Genomic DNA, 5,956 nt, shown 5'->3' on the forward strand with positions numbered 1-5,956 from the left:
AGAATTTGCATTCAGAAGCGATCAGTACAAGGAAAAAATTAGAAAAGTTGCTGAGGCCTGGAAATGGGTTCATCGAGTAAATTTATTTACTTTCAGTCAAAAGCTATCACCCGAACACAAATAATGGAGAATCAACCGAATCAACGACAACATTCCAGTGGTTAATTTTGAGAATGTTCAACCCATCAAAGAACATTTAAGAGTTATACCATCTTCATTGGAGCTGGCGAAACAAGATTTTGAGATCGAAAGAAAGCAGAGGAGAAAAACTCTGCAAAAGTTAGAAGAAAAAGTCTATCACAAAGAAATTGAGATAGATATCCATAAAGGGAGAGCAAATCAAGTTAGCAAGGTTGAAAAATAGCTTAGGATAGATTTCAACAATCTAAAGTCAACCTATCAACGGATGGTAAAAACTCAGATTGCTGAAGGATCAAGTAAGCAAGAGTCAACAGGCCTGAAGAGAAAAGTCGAAGAAAGCAAAGAGGAGCTCAAACAAAGTAAACACCAGACCAAGATGCTTGCTAAAGAAAAGGAGGCATTGGAGCAAAGACTATTGGAAAATCAAGCTCAAAACCAGAGACTAAAAAACAAGATTGAAAGATTGGAAACTGCACTACGAAGATAAGAAAGTGGTTTCGAAACTAAGAATCTAAGAAAGAAAGTGAATGAGTTAAAAACCAAAGTCCAAGATCTTCAGAGAAAGGTGAATCAAATCCCTATTGTCCCTACCAAGGAATTTTGTAATGGCGCTACCGTTGGGAACGTGCTCAATGGAAAGTCAAACAAAGAGACGACCTTATTGCAAAGTATCTGGAGCAAGTTCAGGGAGTGGCACAATATTTAGTTGACTTGACATACGAAGCTAATACTTTGAGTGAAGAATTGGAACCAGAATCCGAAGAAGCTCATAAGGTCTTTGAGTTACTTGAACATATACAACAGTTAGGAGAAGCTGCTCAGATGTATTTGTAATCTGTACTATGTTTTAAAGCTTTGTAATAAAACTTTGTTTTAATATAAAGGTTGTTCTAAAAAATCATCTTGATATCAACACCTTGCATTTACATATTGAGCATAAACATTTTGACATTATATTTTTCATCCATATTCATTAAAAAGGTTTTTTTCTTCTTTTTTGAAGAATACTGCACCCCCTAAGCATCCATATAATACCAGAAAAAGGGAAATGGACGATAATATTGCTTAAATTGAAAGTAATCAACTTGAGATGCAAGAGAATTTCAAGAAAATTCAAGAAGAAATGCATGAACAGTTAATAAAATCCCAGAATGAGATGATGGAAAAATTTGCAAGTATGTTACAAAGAATAAGCACGGATCAAACAAATGGCCAGCTGTTGGTACTTTCACCGAAGATCCTTTATATCCTCCAGGCTTTACACCAAGGGCGGATCGTATAAAAACTAAAGTAACTGAGGAACCTTTATACCCCCAGATCATGCAACCTCTCATGATAAAGTCCAGTCCAGGGCATTTACTCAAACAAGGAGGGTAAACATAAATTTACCTAGTGCTTCCATAAACCAACAACAAGTTGAGAATGTTCCAGATTTTGATCAGGAAGAAAAGAAAGCGTCAAACAAACAGCTGGAACAACTAATGGAGGAAGTTAGGGTAATAAAGGAAGGCTCTAATGTATATGGAATTGAAGCCAAGGAATTAAGTTTGGTACCTGATTTGGTATTGCCACCTAAGTTAAAAATCCCATATTTTGAAAAATTTGATGGTATGAAATGTCCTTCTACCTATATTATGATGTTTTGCAGGAAAATGATGGGTTATATAGGGATTGATCAGCTCCTGATCCATTGTTTCTAAGAAAGCTTAACTGGTTCTGCCATTCAATGGTATAACCAATTAAGTAGAGCTCATATTAAATCCTGGAAAGATTTGGCTAAATCCTTTTTGGAACAATATAAGTATGTGAAGGATATAAGGCCTAATCGAATGGTACTGCAGAACATGGAAAATAAATTCAATGAAAGTCTCAAGTAATATGCCCAGAGATAGAGGGACATAGCTATACAAGTACATCCACCCATGGAAGAAGAAGAAACAAATGTGCTCTTTGTGAATACTTTGAAAGCTCCTTTCTTTACTCATCTCATAGGGAATTCTTTCAAAAGCTTTAGTGACATAGTTACAGCACGTGAGATGATTGAAATGGCGGTTAAAAGTAGGAAACTTGAAAGTGGTGAATATAGTAAGAAGCTATTTATGAAAAAGAAAGAAAGTATGGTAAAAGATGCAAGGAAATATGAGTCTCACAGTGTCTCGACCTTAGGATATTGGATCTTCTGCATAAAATTTTACCAAACAAGGAACAAGGGAACTAAGGGTGGAAAGAGAGAAATTTCAGTTTGTCCTAATTCTGATAACCTACAAAGAGTTATACCAGATATTATATGACAAGCATATAATATCACCTTATCATGTATCACCCATACAACCTCCATATCCTAAGTGGTACAATGATAACTTGCAGTGTGAATATCATGCAGGAACTTGTGGGCATTCCACCAAAAACTGCATTGCATTCAAAAGAATTGTTCAAAGCCTGAGAACAAAGAACATCATAAATTTTGGTGATAAAGAACAACCAAATGTTGCTCAAAATCCGTTGCCAAATCATGCAGGAGTAGGGATCAATGCAGTTATAGAGGAAAATGAAAGCAGGTGATAAAGCAAGTCAGTGAAGTGAAATCGCCTATGTTATGAGTATGGATTCAAATGATCAAAGTTGGTTTGTTGAAATCTGATCTGTCAGCAGAACAATTAAACCGTTGAAATATATGTCATTATCATGGTTATGAAGGACATGTTATACAACAATGTTCATATTTTTGGCCTTTAGTATAAAAAATGGTGGATGAAAAGGAGATGAATTTTTTCAAGAAAATATCATAAGAAGAAATGTATATTTTTGCATATGAGGGATCATATAAAGAGTTTTATAAATCTAGTCACCCTCTAATTATCATACCAAGGACTCATGTACTAGATAAGAATTCTCCAAAGGTGGTTATCACTTAACTATCTCCGTTTCCTTACAAAGATGACAAGCAGGTTCCATGGAATTACGAATGCCAAATGAAGGAAACAATGGGAGGAAATGAAGAGATAGATGAAGTTTGACATTTTACCCGCAGTGGGAGATGCTATTATAAGGAATCAGAGAAACAAGGTCATGTCAATAAAAGGAAAAAGGTTGAGCTACAATTAAAAAAGGATGAAACTGCCATCAATGAACCTGTAACTAAAGGCAAAGCTGTAGAATTTTTGAAGTTTCTCAAGTATAGTGAATACAACATTGTTGAACAGTTGCACAAAATTCCAGCTTGTATATCAGTTTTAGCACTACTATTAAGCTCTGAAGCACATCGTAATGCTTTGCAAAAAGTGTTGAATCAAACTTTCGTACCAAAGGAATTGTCTATTAACAAATTGGATAGGCTGATTGCAAATATACAGGCTGATAATTTCCTTTATTTTTCCGAAGATGAAATTCCTTCTGAGATGAATGATAGCCCTAAAGCTCTGCATATCAAAGTTAAGTGCAAATTTCATATTTTATCTCAAGTGTTAGTAGATAATGGCTCGGCTTTGAATGTAATGCCATTAGTGAATTTGAAGAAATTACCAATTGACAACACACTCATGAGAAGTAGTCAGAGTATTGTCCGAGCTTTTGATGGAACCAAAAAGGATGTATTAGGAAAAATCGATATTCCCTTAACTATTGGTCCAGCTACATATAAGATAGAGTTCCTTGTAATGGATATTATACCCACTTACAGTTGTTTGTTGGGAAGACCCTGGATTCATCAGGCAGGGGCAGTTCTATCCACACTACACCAAAAGGTAAAGTTTGTAATAGATGGTAGGCTGATATGTCTTAATGCTGAAGAAGACAACATCGCTTCAGTCTCTAGCACTGCTCCATATATCGAATTGGATGAAGAATCTATTGAATGCTCTTTTAGATCCTTGGAATTTGTTAATGCAACAATTGTGGTTGAGGGGAAAAGGATGCCTAAACCCAAAATTTCTAATTGCACAAAAATGGGACTCAGATTAACCCTAGAAAAAGGGGCAAAACAGGAAAAGGATTAGGAAGCTATTTGCAAGGACCAGTGAATCCAGTTTTTCCTATTTACAAGAAAGATAGGTTTGGTTTGGGATATCAACCAACAATAAAGGAGAGACAGAGGGGTATTAGAAAGAGTCAGGAACTAAGAAAAGCAAAGTTAGATGGAGAAGATCTCACATGGGAACCAATGACCTTTTCACCATTAAATAATACTTTTGTATCGGGAGGACATGTTTTCCAAGAAGATTAGCAAAGCAAAAAGTTGGTTATTGAAGATGCTTTGAAAGAAATGAGTATCAATGTCATATCAGATGATGAACCTACAAAAAAAGAAGCTATGGGCATTTACCTCGCATCATCAGACTTTGAGTTAAATAATTGGAATGCGGAGAAAATACCTGTAGTTTTCAAATATTTTTCAGAGTAATACACCAAAGCTTTCATTATTGCCTATACCTTGGGGCAATAGTTTGATTTTATGTAAAGGGTTAAACTATATGTTTTTCTTTTTTAATAAAAGATGCATTAGTTCTAAATGGTAATCATTTTTAAATGCATTTTCATGATTATATGTATATACTCTTGTTTATTTTTCTTTCAGGAACTCAAATATCCATGACATAGATGTTAATGATGCTGGCCCGAAAATTGATTTTGAGCAGCCTATATGTTATGAGGAAGTTGAAGGTTATGGTGAAGGATGTGATTTACCCTCTAAGCCGTTAAAAATGGTGGAAAAAGAGGATAATCAAATTCTATCTCATAAAGAACCTATTGAGATCTTAAATTTAAGATCTAATATGAAAAAGAATGAGGTGAAAATTGGTACCACTTTATATGATAAAGGACTGCAGTATTTGATTGAATTACTGCAAGTGTACAAGGATGTATTTGCTTGGTCATACGAAGACATGCCAGGATTGGATATAGAATTGGTAGTACATAAGTTACCAATAAGACCAAAATGTAAACTTGTGCAACAAAAGATGAGAAGAATGAAACCTGAAATTCTAGTCAAAATCAAGTAAGAAGTAAAAAAACAATTTGATGCTGGATTTCTTAAGGTAGCCAAATACCTGAATGGGTAGTAAATATTTTCCCTGTAACAAAAAATGATGGTAATGTCCGTATGTGTGTTAATTACTGAGATATTAATAGAGCCAGTCCAAAGGATAATTTTCCTTTGCCACACATAGACACATTAGTGGACAATACTGCTAATAATTCTTTATTCTCATTTATAGATGGTTTCTCTGGCTATAATCAAATCAGAATGTACCCTGATGATATGAAAAAGACAATGTTTGTCATGATGCATAAAGAAATAGAAGTTTATGTTGATGATATGATTGTCAAAGCCAAATCCGAAGAAGAGCATGTTGGGAATTTGAGGAAGCTTTTTCAGAGATTAAGGGAATGTCAGTTAAAGCTTAACCCAAATAAATGTACATTTGGGGTGACTTCTGGTAAGCTTTTGGTATTTGTTGTAAGCCAAAAAGGAATTGAAATATACCCAGATAAAGTCAAAGCTATTCAAGATTTGTCATCCCCACAAACACAAAAGGAAGTTCGAGGATTTTTAGAAAGGCTTAATTATATAGCTCGATTTATTTCCCAGCTAGCTGAGAAATGTGATCCTATTTTTTGCCTCATTAGAAAGAATGATTCTGGAACATGGAATGAAGAATGTCAAAAAGCCTTTGAGACAGTTAAGAAATATCTGTCGAGTACTCCAATATTGGTACCACCTATCCCATATAAACCTTTAATTCTTTATTTATCGATCTAGGATAATTCAATGGGATATGTATTAGGACATCATGATCAAACTGAGAAGAAAGAA

The sequence above is a fragment of the Hibiscus syriacus genome, unplaced genomic scaffold (assembly GCF_006381635.1).
Source record: "Hibiscus syriacus cultivar Baekdansim isolate YM2019G1 unplaced genomic scaffold, ASM638163v2 tig00110065_pilon, whole genome shotgun sequence".
NCBI classification, from domain to species: Eukaryota; Viridiplantae; Streptophyta; class Magnoliopsida; order Malvales; family Malvaceae; genus Hibiscus; species Hibiscus syriacus.